This window comes from Syngnathoides biaculeatus, chromosome 7 (assembly GCF_019802595.1).
Source record: "Syngnathoides biaculeatus isolate LvHL_M chromosome 7, ASM1980259v1, whole genome shotgun sequence".
In the NCBI taxonomy this organism is placed as follows: domain Eukaryota; kingdom Metazoa; phylum Chordata; class Actinopteri; order Syngnathiformes; family Syngnathidae; genus Syngnathoides; species Syngnathoides biaculeatus.
The window spans coordinates 18,135,482-18,156,412 of NC_084646.1; the positions used below are offsets into that span (position 1 = coordinate 18,135,482).

The following is a 20,931-nucleotide window of genomic DNA, read 5'->3' on the forward strand; positions in this document are numbered from 1 at the left end:
ATCTTCCAGTAACTCTTCCGAAGAGACGCTTGAGCAAATTCACAGGCCACTGGCCCCGTCGGTGTTCCCTGGCTTGCTCAACGGGCCTTTCCAGTTCTATTCAGTCAATGTGGCGTCATATGTAAAATTTACATCATGAGTCTTGAAAGAACCCTGTTTGGTTGGCGCTCTGTCTTAAAGGTGATTGCTCCTTATCCTTTTTTTGTTTAAGATTTTGTGTGCATGTGGCATATAACAATGTAGGTGATTTTGTTTCTACTATCAACAGATTTTGATTTGTAAAACATTTTAAAAAAATACAATAAGTTGTGTTTTCATGGTTATTATTCCTTCGTTCATTCTTTTTTCGTATCACCTATCAATGCTATAGCCTACATATACCAGCTACATCAGCCAATCACAGGAGACATAGAAACTCTTAGTCTATCTTTTATATAGTTTAAGAAATGTGATCAAGTACAATATATTTTATATACAGCATCAAGCACCTATCCAGGCTCGCTGCTCAGTATGTCGAAATACACAATCGCTATTTCGGATGGACATCTCGTTCCATCAGCGTAGCCCACCCTTCCGGGGATGCATGAACCACTCATGTTGAAGCGAGGCGGTCTTGATGAGAACGGTCGTGGGATTTCCAAGAACAGCTGTAAAATGGGCCCCTTCCTTTCCGGGTGTCCCCGATTATAATTTGTTTTGTTGTTGTTTTTGACGTGTTTCATCTTTTGTTTTTATATTTTCAGAAATGTTAGTGTTTTACCGTTTGTGGTAATGGTTTTGCACTTCCAGGCCACCAAAGACAACCATTCTCACACACACACATACATACATACATACATACACTTATGTATTTGAACTCTCATCCTCAGAACTGTGAGGTGGATTTGCTCACCAGTCCTGTTGTGTCATAATTCTTTTGTATCAATTTAACAAAGATTTAATGATTCCTTTGTCAAGCACTATCAGTGCTAGAACTTTGTCTTCTCTTTTCTCTCCTATCTTGTATAATGTTTCTGAGACAGGCGTTCTCATGTTTTTATTATAGATCTTAAGAGATGATAATGTAGTTTTTTCCCCTTTCGTATCCTCAAGTGCAGTTCCATTTTAAGTATACACGTCTACTGGAATCCAAAAAAGACATACATAAAACCAATATTTGTAACAATATATTTTTCAAAGTTGATATCTGGAAACACAAAGAAAAATGGGAAATGATGCTTTTTAAAAAAATATTACCGGGGTAGCATAGCGAAAGAGCTGTAAAGCCTTGGCCTCACAGTTCTGAGGTCCAGGGTTCGATTCTAGCCCAGCCTCTGCAGAGTTTGCGTGTTCTTCCGTGGCTGTGTGGGTTTTCTCCAGGCCCTCCGGTTTCCTCCCACATCCCAAAAACATGCAACATTAATTGGACACTCTAAATTGCCCCTAGGTGTGATTGTGATTGCAGCTGTTTGTCTTCATCTGCCCTGCCATCTGGCTGGCAACCAGTTCAAGGTGTACCCTGCCTCCTGCACGTTGACAGCTGGGATAGGCGACAGGACTCCCCACAACCCTTATGAGGATAAGCAGCTAAAAAAATGGATGGATGGATGTTTGATTTTAAAGTTTAATAATATTGTTTTCTTAACCGCACTTAACGCAACAAGTAGTGACTGTGAATATTTGGGAGGTCAATTATGGTTAAATCACCAAGTATGCACAATCTTAAGGAATGGGGAATCACATAGTCCAGAACATATGGGTTTTTGGATAACCAAAGTCCAAAACCATTCAGGTGGTGAGAATTCTTGTAGAGCATGAAAATTGGGTCTTTTGTATTGCATTTCATATATTAGATGAAGACGATTTTATGCATATTGAGTAAAATGTCTTCTATTGAGCAGTTTATATTGTATAAGCTTTAAATTATTAAGTTTTTTTTTTCTCATCTGAAATGTTTTACTACTTGTGTGTATCCAGTAATTGTGGTCAGCAGACATAGAAAGGCGTTCTTTCATTGATTGGTAAGTGCATCCATTTCGTGGATGAGATTAATTTATAAATGTTTGGTGCCAATAATTCCTCGGATTTCTGGATGAACTCATGTAAAAACTTGAAATGTGTAACATCGAACTAAGGCAATGCAGTATCATGGATATTGACTCATAATATTTAAATCAAAGTGCGCTCCTGCTTGAAGTACAGTAATGTAAATGAGTAAAATTTACATTATAATTGAGCATTAGGTGTGGGACAATAGAAAAAAAAAAGTATTTTCAAGATAAACAGTTTCCATTCATCTTTCCGAATGAAATATTTTGAAATATACACACAGAAAAAACTCACCTGCATTGGTACTGGCTACTTGTATTGATATTTGGAAAGCACTTAAAACTTGTTTTTGAAATATTTGTCACAGTTTTCTACCTTAAAGATGTTCTTTGTAAACCACCACACCTGTGAGTGTCATGCTGACTGCAATGTCTGAAGCAAGTACACTTAAGTACATCTTGGATACAAAGTAAAAAAGATGAGAACTGAATGTGGTGCAAAAATGCTGGCTTGGAATTCAAAAGACAAAAAAAAGGGATGACAAAAGAAAGGCATAGAAAAGTGGATGTGACTGAGCATTGCGCATTCCCTCAATAGCTCTCATCCCTCCTCTTGTGTCTCACTTACTTGGTATTGTCATTCACCTAACCTTGGTGACTGAGTGGAAGGCTTCATGGCGCCTGCCAGATCTTTGCAAGGCAACGCGAGGGAATAAACCTTTCATGTTCAAGTGCTGAGTAGATGTCTGATGAACAGCTCAGAAATATTTCGATCTCCCAAGGTGACGCGGTGTTTGGAAACAGAATATTTAGAATGGAAAAAAAAGAAGAAATTTGGAAAAATCAAATCATACTACCAAAGCCAATGTATTGGGGGCATTTTAAATCATGAAAAAAACAGCTTGAAAGGCAATCCATAAAGTACAGATCAGTGCCAAGGCCATCTTGATTTAAATCAGCTTGATTGTACCTGCACCGTTAAAATGACCTACCCTCCTCTAAAATATGCCTTCAATTATTTTGCACAATAATATTAATTTATAAATGTGTTATTGACTAATAAAGAAATAACGGTTGGGCCCTATCTTACACAGTTAACAACTTTGAAAAATATATTCCTGGAGCCATCAAAATACGAGTGAAAGTTTGATGGGAGTCCATCTAACCGTTTTTCAGGCCGCTTATCCTCACCAGGGTCACAGGAGTTCTGGAGCCTATCACAACTAACTTTGAGCGAAAGGCGGACTACATCCTGAAGTGGTCACCAGTCCGATCACATGATCTTATCAAATGTGGCAAAGAGAAATATCAGGATCAAAACAGTTGAGGTTGCGAGAATAGCCTTAAGGTCAGAGCTTTAGCTCTGACCTTCACCAAGACCAAACAGTTAAATGCATTGTACCGAATTGGAATTAAACTCCCACTATCAGCTGGTGCAACCTCACACTTTCAGCATTGTCGCGCAACATAGGCGCTACAGATAATTAATGGATGGATAGATTAAGTGCCGTTGGCAAGTCGAAGACGTACAGTAAAATTGTGACCTCCATTAATTTTTTTTTTTTTTAATCTTAATGGAGGATGACAGATGTTAATGTCAACGCAGACAGGCACGATTTATGCTGATGGTCTGTGTCGACATGTCCTGAGAGCAAATGACTGACTGACTATATTCCCAAGTACAGATGAGGAATTTTCCCCCGGGATATTACAGCCTTGAACATAATTGAGGCAGTCTACAGTTTAGGTGGATGGACTGCTCCAAAGAGATCAGACATGAGACTAGAATTTGAAGAGCATACCAAACAAGGGGAATGCATGGGGAAAACATTGCATCGCAGGGATAACTTCAGTTAAAAACTGACTTCTCTTTTCCCTTAAAGAAAGTTATTAGTTAACCAACTGTTTGTTTGGAACGAGGTTTCAAATCCAAAACCGATTTAGGCATGTTCTTGTGGCGTTTACCTGTTTCCTCCAAATCCCAAAATATTTAGCGGTATCATTAACTAAAGACTTTGTGGTAGTTTGATTCCAGGGTTTAGATTAATGCAAAAAGAATCATACATGTGGTGTGATGTGCATCAGACATTTGAGACTAGCTCAATCAGGCTGACATCTTTAGAATTGATTAGGAAGTGGCAAAATGCGTTTGGGAAGCTTTTAGAGACTGTACAAAAAATAAAAACAAATACACAAGCCCCAACACTTCCCACATAGAGAGATATACAGTGTAAAGCAGGGGTGTTCAACTTATTTTTGTCACGGGCCACATTGTACTTACGGTTTCCCTCCGAGGCCAGAATTTGAACCCTGGTCCTCAGAACTGTGACGCGGATGTCCTAACCAGTCGGTCACTGTGCCACTTCACAAAAGTCAATTTCTGTCAAAGATCCCCATAACGGGAAAAAAAAAAAAATTGCTTGTAGATGTGAATGTTAATTGTGGTCTGTCACATTGCGTCAATTCAAGGACTGACTAGTGATCAGTACAGTGAGGATGGCTCTCACCTTAAGTCACCCTTTTGCAGTTGTGAAATTTAAAGCACACATCATAATCACATATGATGCATAATTAAAAGAAACACTGTGCAAAGCAAAGCTCCCATCTGTATGATTCCTGAATCGGTCAAGCAGAATTTCGACTGCCTCCACAGGTTTTAAATACCATCTGCCATTGATCGTCTTGTGTAGTCTATCGGCATCCAATATATTAATTTGATTGTAATAAGTAGTGCAAGAGGTCAGAAATAGGGGTTAAGAACAGCTATGATTAAGCCTCACTGAGAGCCAATCATCCACTCCATAAGTCACACTAGAGTCACACTAGAGTGTTAAATCCGGTGTGCTGTGAAAAGTATGCCGAGATCTTAAATAACCTCAAAAGCAGGGGGTTCTACTTTTACTAAGAATGTAAATTTGATGGACTTTCAAATCCAGCTGAAACTCTCTAGTCTGAGGGGAGGGCATCCAGGCATAGTTTGGCAGTGGCACATAAAACATCTCAAGTTCAAGGATACATGGAAAAAGTTTCAGGAATGAGATTGTTACATCCATCAATAGATCTCAGGGTAGGATCACATTTAGTGTACTACAAACTATGCACATGTTTGAGCTATTTGTATTTATTCATATTGGTGTATTTTAGAAGGGCCTGCCTTCTTGTCATGAGATTGAGACAGACTGCATCGTGACCATGAAAGCTACGCTGCTGATTAATTCTTTGCGGATGGCTTTTCATCTATTGGCATTTGATGTATGACGTTTTTGTAAGGGCATCGGTCGAATGCAATCACGGGGCCCTTTCATTGCGGGGCCCCCTCAGATTGCCTGGTAGTTCTCCAGAGAGGCCATCCTTCAGAAAATATTGACTGCCGGACAGTGAGTGTAGTCGGGGGGGAGTCTGCTGTGTGTGTCCGTGTGTGTTTGATCTGGCTGTGTCCACACAAGGAAAAAATCCGACGGAAGCACTCAGAGGGGAAAGGTCACCGAGATTGTAAATGTGAGAAAGGAAAATCCATTCTACCCGATACATTCCCCCCAATGCCCCATGTTAACACATGTAGTCCGTCAGTCATGGAAGATACACACAAGTAATGATTGCACTGTAGAGTAACATCTATACATTAGATTTTTGTGTTAGCTCTCTCTTCACTTTACACAAGACTGAACACCCATCTATCCATTTTCAACACCGCTGATCCTGGTTAGGGTCACGGGGCACTGGAGCTCGGTCACGTTGCAGATATAGACAACGTCACAGAGTAGGAACTGAAATCAGACTAACGGAACCACAGTCAGGTGAGTGTACCACTACACCATCAGTGATTTATGACTGAAAATGTTTAGATTATTTTTCTCCATGTTTTCTGTTTCAAACGCAAACTAGAAAATGTTTTACTTCATTCTTTGTTAAACTGAAAAACAAGAACATTCACGAAGCACAGGACAAAATCTTCTAATGGCTTGTTACCTGTGAATCCCTGTAATTTTGTTTTTTCTTGATCCAGAGGGAATTTTGGGAATACAAAACCTGATGAGGACCTGACTAAAATCTGACCATGTTAAATGTGATTGTTGCATTAAAAACTGATGACAAATTTGCAATGTAGATCAAATCTGGTTTCATCTGGGTCTGACATTTCATTATCTGGCCTTGCTTCATGCATAAATTGCAAAGATAAATTTAATTAGAAGTTTTACATCCATTTATAGAGTTAATGAATTTCTTTAAGATATCAATCACTTCATTCTTCTTGTTTTCTTTTCAGCTTGTTGCTGTCTGGGGTCATCACAATATGTCATTCTTTACCATCCACGGCTACCTTCTGGATCCTCTCTCTCATGTCTTCCCTCACTATATCTATCAAGCGTACAGTATATTGGGTCTTCTTTTACCTCTCTTACCTGGCAGCTCCATCCTCATCCTCCTTCTATATCACTATAACCTTCCTTCACTATACTCAGTATCTCTACCCTCAATGCCGCCAAGGTATTGAAGTTTACTCTCTAATGTCATCACCAAAACATCTAATCTTGAGTCTCTCTGAAGAGCTCATTTCTAATCATAGAAAACCTGGTTTCTCCTAGAGAGAACCTCAGTAGCTTAAATTGTGCTACCTCCAACTCTGCTTCATTTTGTCTCTCAAGTTCCACTGTCTCTCATCCCGAAATTCTGGCTGGCCTCACCACTATCTTTTGAAAGTTTGCCCTTTATCCTTGCAGAAACGCTTCTGTCACTGGAGTGTTCACCCTAAGTATTTGAAGTCCCCTCTAGCCTCACTCATTGTCATCCATCCCACTCATTCATGCACATATAGAAGATATCAGAAAGTTGAATCTCAGATTGTGTAGGACAGTGTGTTTTTGTCCTGGCTGTGGAACAGTGGACCAGCATTATTCTTGATGGTGCACTGAAGGTGCCCTAATGAGTCGACATGTGCTTTAGGAATTTGGAGACTGTGCTTGACCATGTCCCTTTAGGATGCCATGTGAAAGGTCCGCTGAGAGTATGGGATACCAGACCTAATATGGACTGTTTGGTCTACGTTGCCAGCAGTAAGTCGTATACATTCCCAGGGAGGTTTTGACGCTGCCAATGCTCCCCTTTGTCCCGGATGTTGTTATTAACTTCATGGACAGAATTTATGTGGGTAGCCAAAGTGTTGAGGAGATACGGTTTACTGACCACACTATTACATTTCTGATTTTGCAGGTGATGTTTCGTATACCTTCATCAAACAGTAATCATCAACTTTCGTTGGAGTGGTTTGCAGCCAAGTGCGAAGTAGTTGGGATGGAAATTATTCCCTCCAATAGTGAGACAATGGTCCTCAGTTGGAAAAGTGTGGAGTGCCCTCTCCAGGTCAAGGAAACACTTGCCCAAAGAGTGAGAGTGCAAATATCTTTGGATCTTGTTCCCGAGTGAGGGAAGAAAAGACCAGGAGATTGACAGGCCAATCAATACAGCATTGGAAGTGATGCAGACGCTGCATCATCTGTCGTGGTGAAGAAGGAGTTGAGCCAAATGACAAAGGTCTCAATTTACAGGTTGATCTGCAGTCCCACCGTCAGCTACAGTCATTAGTTGTGGCTTTTGATCAAAAGAACTATATATATATATATATATATATATATATATATATATATATATATATATATATATATAAACAAACACATCTACAGGACAGCCTTTAAGGGTTTTTCCCTGGCAGTTGAAAAGCTCGACCAGAAGGTTGGTGTGGTGAAGCACTTTGGTGGAATGAAACTGATCTTATTAAGGCCTCAAGTGGGTAGTTTTTAAAATGAAATCTTATCAATGCTGTTTATCTAATTCCTTCCATTTAGGTTGCTGAGCTCTGAAGTGTTTGTCAGTGAAATCTGGCTGGTTAACACATGCACCTTACAGCTCTGTGGTACTGGGTGCCATTATCAAGTGACAGTAAATGTGAGTGGGGTCAAAGGTTTGATGCTTTGCTGTTTTTAGGGTTAGACATGACAGGGACAGTTTGGATTGGAGATATTCTGAAAAACTGGCTCAGAGTGAGGGCTTTACCGCGTCTTCATGTTCTGAAACAAGCCAAGCAAAATACTGTAAAATTTGTTAGTTTATCACCGGAGCATGCAGATTAATTCCAAACAATAATTTTGAACACGTTATTACATCAAATCCTGAAATGAGGGTAATATTTTAGAGTTTTCATTATTGGCATCAAACATTTTGGGAGGAATTCTGGTCTTGGCACATTTCCTTTATGGAGTAATAAAGGCCAAAGAGCATTAGTAAGGACATGTTGCTCAACACGGGGGGAAGTTTCAGTTGTTGAGTTGATGCCTCAAACATCTGGTGTGTGTTTATTTAACATAAAGACAGCATCATTATCTTACACAGATTAATTCCCGCCTGTGCTATGAGCTTTCTGCCTGAATGACAGCAATTATCACTTCACTCTTGACATGATGGCAGCAGCACTCTTGATGTCTTTGCCTAATCTGAGCCTTAACTCGAATGCCCACACAGTTACGAGGTATCGTCAATTTTGAGTGTAGTTGTTATCAGTTGTATATAAATAGAGTGAAAAATTGGGTAACAAACTAGATTCATTCTGTGACCTTGTTTGTAACCTGAACAGTTCTTAAACCAAGGTAATATTTCCCACTGAGAGGCATGGAAATGCAGTTATTCCATTGCAGCCCCTAAATTGTTAATTTTTTTATCATTTCAATTATAAATAAATAGTGCAATGTAGAAATTTGTGAAATGACACTAATATAAAGAAATAAACCACTAAATAAATGTGTTTATTGCTCATTAACTCCAAGGACAGAAAGGTGAGGAGGACCAGAGCTCATTGAAGAATTTTCTTCCTTAACAAAAGAGAAATACTGATCCAGGTGGGTTTCTTTTGGGGGGGAGGGGGTTTTTGGGGGGGATTCTTTTCTAATTCATTCGTTGATTTTGACAGCACAAAGTTGTATTTTTCTAATCTGGAAAAAACAAATCTGAAAGTAGTACATCACATTGTCATTTAACTTGAAATGCTCTCCTACCCAATTTGCTGCGCATTAGTTTTGTTCATTTTGATATATAAATAGTTTTTTTGATTCCTCCTGCTCATTTTTTTTTCAATGACGAGTAAAAATCAAGAACAAAGAGTGGCTACTGTAGCTTCATTGTGGGATGCACAGTCAAAGACGATTGCAAAAGGGCGAGAAGGGCACAAAGAACTTTCAGCACGTCCACAACCAGTGCTACCTAACACTATCTTTAGCAGTTCACTTTTTCATAGGAGCATTTCTGACTGTTTAGCTCCTGTTTATTGTTTTAGAAGAAAAAAGCACTGACCAGAAAAAAATAATTATGATTTGAACAAACTTTGGCCAAATGTGGATGTACTTGGAGCTTGACCCGTGGCATTGACGAGCCAGGGTTGTGTCCTGAAGAGGTGATACGTGTGAATGTCACTTGGTTCACACTCAAGCAGCTGAGGTGTTCTGATTACTGTATTTACTGTAGCTACTTTTGAGGTAAACCAACTTCAATGATCCTCAAGTCTGTGTCAACGAGAAATAATAATCTGGTTCCAACCAGAAACTGAGTACCTTAGCTTCATTGTTTTTCATTTGAAAACTTTTAACTTGATAATCGCGTCTAAAAAAAAAAGATGACATTTGCAAAATTTCTTTGAATTTATGTTCATTAGAGCCTTTGAATTAGCATCTTAATAACAAATAAATTCAAACTTGAATTCAGCATCATCAAATATATTAGTGTGAGAATTTTTGTATCGATATGTGGAAAAATAATGAAATTATGCTTTTTTTACTTTACTTCCAAGTCATTTTTTGACCTGATTTTCTGTAGACAATTCCGTACAGATGCATTTTCCCAAGTTACCATTTTCTCCCCAAAACAAAAAAAATATCTCCAAAACCAATCATCCAATTTCCAAAATTCTTGCTTGTTGTACTCAGGTTAAATTGGCCAAACCACCCAGACCTTGCATTTGACAGATTGTAAATATCGGAAATATAGCCCCTCTTCCTTCAGATTGTCATTTTAAATTACTTTAGTACAAATCTGCAACATTAAATTACACGTATGCTGTATGCGAAACAGTAGTAGTACAATACCAACACTGAAATTGTATCTGTGTTAACAAGCACACTCTTCCTTGGGAATATTAGGGAAGACAAGAGGAGAATGACCTTAAAGCAATGAAGAAGAATTTTACATTTTAATGAATCCATAGGACTTCATTCACAGTCATATATTTGTTTGATTAACACAGAGGCTAAATTTGGGCCAATAAGAGGAAATTCCCTTGATTGTGACACCAGACTTGACTTGAAATTGCATACCAATTATCAGGTCCATCCATGTGGCTTCACTGGAGGAGAGTTAAAAAGAAAGCGGGACAAGATATCAAGGTCATCTCAGGAATCAGGCTTGAGCTGAAAACATGTGGCATCAACTGTCATGTTGCACCTATTGCCTGCTCAATCTGTCCAACAATATTGGGTGCAGCAGATGGGGTGTTGGGGCGAATCAAGGTCTTGCCCTTTTTAACCGTCTCGCGCTGCTCTAGGGTAACAGCCCTTAGGGAAGGTAATAATGGCATAATCCTCTTATCTATTGCTGCTTCTCTCATAGATCATTTTTCTTCTGCTTCAGTCTATCATTTCTTACTGAGCTGGCATAAGGCTGAATATTTTCCCATTGGAAATTGTCTGCTCAATTTTGATGCGGATTATACTGTCAGGCTGCGATGTAAAATGGAACTTACACCATCATTGCCAAAGTCAAACCGGTGGTTATTGATGTCGAACGACACTGATATGAGGAGTGGAACCCCTCTCAAATGATTGGGTGATTATGCACACTGTGTTACTGTTCCCAGTGTGAAAACACCATTAAAACTGGCCTACTTACAATGTAACATTGGAGTTGGAAGCTGAATGAATTTGCACGTATACTGCAACATCTATTGCCATGGATGTAGTGGTGCGTGAGAGACAAACACTTTGCTGCTCTTAAACTGAAAGAAAAGCATCACGTGATGGAGAACTCTTCTATTCATGACTTGTCTTTCAGCATCACTGAGCTCAAGGCACATATAAGCAGCATAAGCATGTTCTCTCCAAAGTTTTCAATCTTTTGAATTTTAAAAAATGTGACAGATTTTTTTTTTTTTTTAAATGGGTGCATTTTTGAGCCATGAGTGTCGAGCAAAGCTTACAAATTTCTAGACTTAGATTGTGTCATTAACAGCTACCACATTCTATATTTTGCTTAATGTATTGCTCTTGTGAATGAGAGCTGTGTCCCACTGCCCATTCCATACACCTCCTGTGAGAACATTTTGCACGCATTAAATTCAAAATTTGTGAACATCTATCCATTTTCTGTCCCGCTTATCCTAACATGGCTTGTGGGAGATCTCGAGTTTATCCCAGCTATCTTAAGGTGAGAGTACACCCTGAATTGGTCAGCAGCCACTAGCAAGGGACATAACAAACAACCATTTGGAGTCATATTCACACCTGTGGGCAATTTAGTCTTTAATCAACCTGCCACGTATGTTTTTGAGATGTGGGATGAAACCGGAATTAGGTACGGAGAGAAGATGCGAACTCCACTCAGTAAGGGCTGGGTTATGAACTCATGGTCTTCAGTACTATGAGGTAAATGTGTTAACTAGTTGGTCACTGTGCCACCAGTGAAGAGTTGCAAAAACAAAGTTGAGACAGAATAAAACTATCACCACTACGAGAAGTCCAAATGGTATAAGTGAGTCTTGAAAAGAGATATAAAAGCAGACGCTGAGTTTGCCTGCCCGAAAAATCTCCAAGGAGGGAGTTTTCAAGACAAAAGAAAGCTAAGTGTTCACCTTCTTTGATGACTAGATGGGCCATAACTGTTCGTAGTTTCCCACCAGAACATCGCTAGCAACGGACAGGATCTTGCTGTATGGTGTAAGCAGGTCATTGATATTGGCAGGAGCCTGACTGTTCAAAGATTTAAAAAATAGTACTGAGGTTTTAAAATCAATCATGGGCAAGTGGTGGAGGGAGCAAGGCTTGAAGTAATGTGCTCACTTCTCTTTGTGTAAGTTAACAAACCTGGCAGGAGTGTTTTGCATTAATTTGAGTCTATGGATATTACGTTTGCTAATACCTGAATGGAGTGCACTGCATTTGCCCAGTCTGACAGTAATAAAAGTGTCGATTACTTTTTCTAGATGTATGGGGAAGAAAACTGACCTGATTTTGGTTTTTTTTTTGTCTGAGGTGGGTGAAGTGAGACTCCATGACTTTGGTGACTTGAACATCAAAGGACAGCTTTGAATCGCAAATGACTCCCAGGTTCTGCGTTTTGGTCCGCACAATTCTTCTATAGGGAGGGGGAAAAATATTTGTGCCGGTAGGACTGGGCCAGTGGGTGTAATTATGATAACCTGGAGTGTTGTTTAATTTCAGAACGATATTTGCCATCGAGATTCAGATTTCTGACATACAGGCCACTGTGCATAAAATGGAGGATTCGGTGAGATGTACCATCGAGTATTGCCTGCAAGGCATTGAAAATTAATATTAAAATTACAACATAGCAGGATATATTTGACAAACAACTCAACGTTGAAGGACCCCACAAACAAGATGAAAACAGAAGAGGGATCTTCAAGCATCCAGTGAATGTTGCCTTTTAGATGGCTGAGTGCAACATTATGGTCGAGTGTCCAATGCTGAGGTCAAGGAGAGTTAAAATGGAATAAATCACAAGTCGGCAGCAAGCAGCAAATCGTTTGGGACCCTGACCAGAGCACTTTAAGTGCTGTGTGAGGAATTTATTTTAAAATATATATATATATGAGCAAACCAAAGTGTCCGGTGAAAACATCCAAAATCCACAAAGGAAGGGCCAGGATTTGAACCCCTGTCCCCAGAATGGAACTTGCCAGCTTGTGTGGGATGGTGGATGACTGGTTAGCACATCTACGTCACAATTCTGAGGACTGAATCTGGCCTCACCTGTGTGGATTTTGCATGTTCTCCCTATGCCTGGATGGGTTTTCTCCAGATACTCCGGTTTCCTCCCACATCCCATAAACATTCATGGTAGGTTAATTGAAGACTCTAAATTTTCTGTAGGTGTGAATGTGAGTGCAAATGGTTGTTTCTATGAGCCCTGTGATTGGCTTGCGACCAATTCAGGGATAAGCTCCAGCATGCCTGAGACCCCAATGAGGATAAGCAATATGGTCAATGGATGGACAGGTTGGAAGTCTGATACAATACTCTCAATGCAATTTCTAACAAATATGGATCTTTTTCTAGCTGAAATACCTAAAGGGGCTCTAAGCAGAGAGCCGTGTTTTGTACCTTAGTATATGCAATATGTTTGAAGATAAGTCCTGAAAACCTATTCAAAGAGTGAATTGCTGACATATGACTTGAGCCTCTTTCTCACCATTTGAATTTTCCTGATTTTGTGGGTGGGGCTAAAACACAGCTGTGACATCACAGGGGCCTGGGTCGGATATGTTCTAGCATGGGTTCCCTCCCCCATTACATCAGTACAAAGTAAACATCACGTAGTTTGGCTAATGCAGCTCAGTTTTTTGTTAGCTCGTTCTGGGATAGTGCCAATTGTCTAATGACCTGGGTTTCCTCCTACCATGCCCCTGTCATCAGGTGACGGGTTCGTCTATGACATTATGTCACCAGCAACGAGGGTGAGATGACTCATGGGCTTATTTTTATGATTGCATTCCACAATAACCAGTTGAGTCTCCTAACATAATAATTTCACATCAAATACACCCTATCACTACGCTTGATTTCTTTTGGCGCATCCAAGTGTCAAGCGATCTGAATGATGTTCCTTATTATTCAAGTTGTGAAACATGATTTTATATATTTAGAAAATAAAAAAATATATGTAGATAAAATACATAGTCATTCAAATTTGCCAGGCTTGTTAACATTAGTCTTCTCTGTGGTGTGTCGAATTCACATGACATTTTTTGGGCCTTCTTACTGCTATTTTAACTCCGTGTTTTGATTTAACTGAAGGAGTTATTAATTTCCACTTCTGTTGTAGCTATAGCCTGCTGGCTGGGAGGTATATTGTCTGCACATATGCTCCCCACGTTCTGCTAATGAATGTTTGTATTATCCCACTGTGATGATGGGTTGTAAGGAAAGCCACCCTGATGTGATGATTGTTTTTGAAAGAATGGCAACACAGTCTACACATTACAGTTACTGTGTGTGTGTGTGTGTGTATGTGCGTGCATGCGCATGTGTGATAATTGTGACTCCAGTAGGGGTGGATTTGCTAAAAAACCCATGGTTTGGGACATACAGTGTAACAATTCCCAGAGTTGAGAACATTTGTGTTTTTTCCCGTAAACCAGGGGTCACCAATGTGGTGCCTGTGGGCGCATGGTTACACGCGAGGAACACTTAAGGCGCCCAATGAGGCATGCTGTAAAATGTGCAGAGGTCACAAATTATTATCATTATTATTATCATTTGTGGCAGCACGATGGTGCAGCTGTTAAATGTTGGCCTCACAGTTCTAAGAACTGCGGTTCAAATCCTGTCCCCGACTGTGTGGAGTTTGCATGTTCTCACCGTGCCTTTTTTGGTATAAGAACTCGTAAAACAGATAGATGCTCACTTAAAAAAAAAAAATGCAATGTAGTCTCCCAGGACTCTCACACACTTTTTCCATATGACGTGCATATTCCTTCAGCATAAAAATCTTGGGACTGATGGCTCAGCCAGTCACTCACAACACATTTGACTTCATCACTTTCAAACTTTATGCCTCTCGTGAACGCTTTCAAGGGAAGAAACGGGTGAAGATCTGAAGGGGAAAGTTTTGGGTTGTAAGGGGGATGAGGGAGCAGTTCCCAGCTCAACTCATTGATGGTCTGCACTGTCTGGGCTGCTGTGTGAGGCCTTGCGTTCTCATAATGCAAAAGCTACGGCCCCTAAGACCTGACCTTTTTTTTTTTGTACTCTGGATAAGTGATATTCCTGCCTCTTGGCAGTTGCTGAAGTAACTAAAAATATACTTTTTTTTAACTTGGTTACTTTTAGAGCTCAAGTAATCAGTAAATAACAAAGTTACTTTTTCAAGGTATCTGTGGCAACACTATTGCTAATAACATGCCACATTTTTTCTGAGTTAGCTGCAGACCAGCCCAAAAGCTTGGAAGGTGCCGCTCCCTGCAGAGAGCAATGTGGCTGGTGGGAGAAACACAGACTGCTGCCTAAAGCTAGCTCAATTAATGTCCCTCTTAAAAAAGAAATACTAAAAAAGCTGAAAAGTAGCGTTCTCTAATATTAGCCAGAAAACACATAAACGCCATGTCACTCACCTGAATGTGGGGGGGGGGGGTGTCTATAAAGGATGGACTGGATCATGCAAAGCATATCAAATATCACTCGATTTTACCATCCTAGAACTGCTCCAGCAGTCTCTGATAGCCGTTAACTAATCGTCCTCCAATGACCAGAGACTTCAATACTATATAGAGAATTTCCAGTCCCAATTTGGGATCATGAAATTATGTTGTTTCTGTACTACTGTGATACCAATTAAATCTCCTACCCCCTCAAGCTATTATACTCTGTTAGCCAGAACTCTTTTGAGCCATTAACTTACAATGCTAAACATTCCAATTTCCTTTTTAAGTTGACTATTCCTTTAATAATGTTTCTCACAATGAGATGACGAGATACAGCAAGATGTTAACCAAAGTGGTTCCTTGAAAAATTAAGATTATTTTTATTGTTATCTGACTGATTCTTCATTTTGCCAGGGCACTGGACACTTAAAGCGTTTCTCTTGTTTGAACATTCTGTGGTTGTGCACAGCCTGGACTTCATTCATAAATCATATCACAAAATACAATCTAATAGAGGTAGAGGACAGGGGGCTTGGAGAGATGTATTGGTTGTTGCAGAAGGAGGAGCAGAGCCCATTTGTCAAGTATTATCAGTAGCATCCCAGAATTTGTGAGTCAATACGACTGAATGGGTATTGACAGTAAAAACATTTTTCAAGTGATGTGTGTACAACTTTCTGGATCTGTAAACCCCAGGCATAAGATTCTTTCCTCATAATCAAAGTTAATTATTAAGTAATCCTGGATGATATACATACCTTTTTTACTTCAATATTTTGTTTGTTTTGGGGCTGTAGATGCATTTTCTCGATGGCCCAGCACTTTTACTTTAGGATTTCTGTTCAAGAAAAGTGCCCCTGGGAGGTGTGGAGCCAAACCTGCGGGTGAAAAATGCTGTTCCCACACAATTATATGAGGACAATATGTGATCCCCACCTCTTTGCTCCATCTGTTGGTCAAGTGAAAGGAGGTGGGCAGTTGTGATTGTAGTCTGCCCACTGTGCCATGACTTTATCGATGGCCTTTCTATAGAACAAATCTTGAATTAATAGTGTTACTGTTTTGCTCTCTATTTCTCGATGAAGGTTTTCAAAATGTGACAAAGCAATGGAGAAGCTTTGGCGCATGCAGTATAAGGAGCTTTACGCATGTAAAATTGTCTACATCTTCAAGCTGTATAGAGTTTCTCATAGCTGGATGTTTATAACATGTTTCAACAATAACATAATTTTATCATTTTACCCTTATCTCACTCATTTTTAAGGGTACAGGGCTAGATGAGCTCAAAACAATCACTGTGGTGCTTTGCTTGTCTGAACAATGATAAGACAAATGTTGAGGGACCCACTTCCAAAACTCCAGTTGAGGAAGCCTAATTCCCCCCATTGCGAATCAGGTCTTTTGGCAAGCAGAGAGCTCTACAGGGAGCACTGCGAGAGTACCATCTCCCAACTGTCTATCCTGATTCTGCCGCCCAGGCATAGTCGGATAATGACCCCACCGGCACAGCCGTCAGTGTTTCAAGTCTGATTAATCCTCTGATTAGGTTAATCCAGCAATGCCTCAATGGAGGGAACCCCCCGCCCCCACCCCACCGAAAGTCCCCTCTTACAAAAGAGGGCTATTGTGCTCCCTCTTTTTTAATTCAAGGGTGTTTGGGACCAGTCAGTGATTATCTTGAGTCTAAGGTAGTTATCAGATAGCTTTACCTACATCCTGCACTTCTAAACATTTCTGTAATTTCCACTGTTATTCATACCATATTTATATATTATTATATATTCCACATACCATACAATAACATACTGTAAAGGTATCACTCACACAGTGGTTAATTTCTTTCAAACGCGACACGGGATTTTAGTTCTCGTCAAACTCTTGAGACAGCCATTCTAGCCATCTATAAGACCAATATCCAATGTTCTTAAAGCAGTTGCCAAGCAACTGTCTGACTTTACAAAATTACTTATTTGAGGAGTATCAGTCAGGATTCAGACTAAACCGCAGTATTGAGATGGCCCCAGTGAAATTGACTAACAACCTCTTACAGCCTCAAATAAAGGCATCACCTCTCGACTTGTATTTGACCTTAGTGCAGCTTTTTATACACTTGACCACCAAATGCTTTCAGGTTAGAGCATGCCATTAGTGTTCAAGGAAGTGGCTTAAATTGGTTTCAATCATACCTGTCAGATCGCCTACAGTTTGTACAGTAAATATCAGAAACAAAGACTCAATACATATGTATCTTGGGTCATGGTGTCCTGCAGGAGTCTGTGCTTAGCAGCCTACACTTTAGTCTCTACATGCTATCTATTACAAAACATACTGTCATCTTCCATTGCTATGGCACTGACACATGACATTACCTACTTAATGTAGTAAATTTGAGTAAACAAATAAATTAACCAATCTTCAGGCATACTTTTCACGAATTGAAGAGTTGGGTGACTGATATTTTCCTACTATTGAACTCTGGCAAAATTAAAATCATCTTTTTGGACTTCCACTATGTCAGCGGCAGTTCACTATGTCAGCGGCAAAGTTCCTGGTGACCTATAGTCGTTGCTTTAGATTCTGCCACACACGCTACTGCCCCCAAGACCCGACCTCAGATAAGCGGAAGAAATGAATATACATACCGTGAATATTTGTAGGAAAAGAACTTCTGACAGCATTCTGCCACTTTGTTGCAGCATAAAATTTGAGCTGTACATATATTTGATTTACAGTCATTTCGCTTGTTCAAAGCAACTTTGTAAATGTTGTCTCCTAAACAACTTGCAAAACGCGTGTTTGATTGAAACGCAGCTTATTGTTCAAGGGCACATAAGGTAATGTAAGTTGGGTAGGAAGAGAGATTTACAAAGACCAGCGGAAGCTACAATAAGAATCATTTCCTGATTTATCACTGCTGCTGCAGCAATGAATGGAAGATGTTAATGAAGGTCAAATGACAAAAGACTTTCTGTGGGTTCATGGTGAGGTGGGGTCTATTAAATACGACCGCTCTTACACAAGCACCCACACATGCTCACACATTCACACACATAACTGCACAATACGGCCGAATATATCGTTTGTTAGTTGTGTGCAATCCACGTAGCCAATTTTTTTTTGTTGGCCATGTATTTATTGTAACTTTTGAGATGGGTGATATAGTCATAATCCTGTCAATATTGGTACATTCTCTTAGTCTGTGAATGGATTACGCTTCATACGATCAGGATTTTCAGGACTGATCAGCGAGTGTTGAAAAAAAAAATAATTACTGATCCGATCATAAGATGGAAGAATGTGTCTATTTAAATAACCTGTTCATTTAATGTATATTCTTGTGTACTTAATTGCTCAAATAAATATCCATCCATCCATTTTCTTTGCCACTTATCCTCATAAGGGTTGCGGGGAATGGTGGAGCCTATCCCAGCTGTCAACGGGCAGGAGGCGGGGTAAACCCTGGGCTGGTTGCCAGCCAATCCCAGGGCACATTGAGACAAACAGCCACACGCACAATCACACCAAGGGGCAATTTAGAGTGTCCAATTAATGTTGCATGTTTTTGGAATGTGGGAGGAAACCGGAGTGCCTGGAGAAAACCCACGGAGGGATGGGGAGAACATGCAAACTCCACACAGAACCTGGGAGCTCAGAACTGTGAGCCCAACGCTTTATCAGATGATCCACCGTGCCGCCGAGAACAGTTATATGTTGAATTATTTTACAGGCAGAAAACTGGAATGAGATGTATCAGTGTAGCATATTTCTGTTCAGAATAACTGACTTCTCGGTAAACTTATCACAGGCCACTTCACAATGAACTTTGTCATGTCATGTGCTGAAGGCAGAAAAAAAAATCTTATCTGTGGTCTGCAACAATGTGTCTTAATAATTAATACACGATTTTGGTACATCTGCTAAATCTGAAATCTTTCACATTTTACAATAAATCTGACCAAGTCGCTCTCAACTCGTTTCTTTTTGTATTCCTCCAATTTGAAGAGTCACTGCAGCGAGCAAGGTGGCGAGCAAGACCTAGTACCCCAACCTCCGAGCGCACAACAGTGTTGCAAGCGTGAAACAAAAATGTTGTCACTCTTAATTACATGTGGCCCGATTTACATCACCAGGTGTGGCAGGTGTTCTGTCTACTCAAGCAGGAGCAACAAACACGCATGCAGTAATTTATTCTCATCACTATCAAAGCTGCCACTTATCCAAAGTGGCGAGGTGGTTGTCTGTGCGGGTGAAAGTAGGGTAAGGAGGGGATGGGTGGGGGCGTGAAGGCTGCTGGTGGTGGCACGCTATCATGCAGTTCATCCTTAATGAGCGTGGATTAGCACGGATGATCCAGGCTTTGCAAAACCCCTGGTCCGGGCCCGTGTGTGAATCTAGCCGTATGTGTTTATACATCATGAAGCGCACCAAAGTTAGTCTGGAAATTTGTCCCAGAACGAGTCACCATTATGAATTGCGTCAGTTTTAGGGGACAGGGTTTTGAAAGCTAAGGAAATAGTTGAGCTTGTGAATTTACAATCAAATGTGTGAAGTGACATTTGTGTGTGTGTAGTACGGGTGTGCTCCCTGTCAATCATACACGGCACAAAACCACATCGTCCTCTCTCACAGATGAGCACAAGAGCTTATTAATATTTCTTGGCAGTGATTTATTCATCAGTTTAATTATTTGTCAGCCATTGCCGTTTGTGAGGGAATAGCAAAACCTGTTACTTGGCCCTTTTTCAACAAAAAATCAGAATCTCGGCAGGGAAATTATATTGTCAACTTCTTCCAAATTGAGCTGCTGCTCTTTGTAGGAGATCGAGACCTGCCGTCAATAGCGTTAAAAAGCACTGTTAATTGACAGCCATCCAAAGAAAGTTTATTTTTATTAGATTAAAGATATAATAATCTTTTGGTGCCACAAGATTGCAGCCAATCATTTTTTTCCCCATCAGACCAAATCTGGCCTGAATAAATCCTTGTAAATACAAAATCCTTCTATTTCCAAACCTCTACTTTTCAGGAAAACCACAACATACATTTGTTGAGCCACTGACATTGTCAATGTGATTTTGAACACTTAATAAACACACACACATCAGAATGGATCAATAGTATAGATTTGTGAAACAATGTGATATTGTGGTTTTTGCTTGCATCAAAGATACCACTAGATGGAACCAGTGTTTTTTTAGAGCTGAATCGCTTTGCCCAGAGCACACTTATCGCTAATAGATGAGCTTTTCAGCAAATAACGGAACCTAGATTCTCACAATAATTCTGCAAATTGCCAGATTTACAGATCCCAGCTTCATTGCGCACACATTGTACGAGGTATTATGTGTCAGTGTTTAGGACTCTTGTGTTACAATCACAGAGGTGCAAAAAAAAAAACTTCTGCCTTGGATCCCTTGATCCCAGGAGTAAATATTAGGGGTGTAACGATACACCAAAGTGACTATTTGATAAGTATCATGATTTCTG

The 20,931-nt window shown here is 40.0% G+C and overlaps 1 protein-coding gene across 3 annotated transcripts in view; it reads left to right on the plus strand.

The window, feature by feature from the left end:
* Window positions 1–20,931, plus strand: part of ptprsa (protein tyrosine phosphatase receptor type Sa) — a 246,696-nt gene that overhangs the window by 23,127 nt on the left and 202,638 nt on the right. The gene's annotated exons all lie outside the window — the stretch shown is intronic.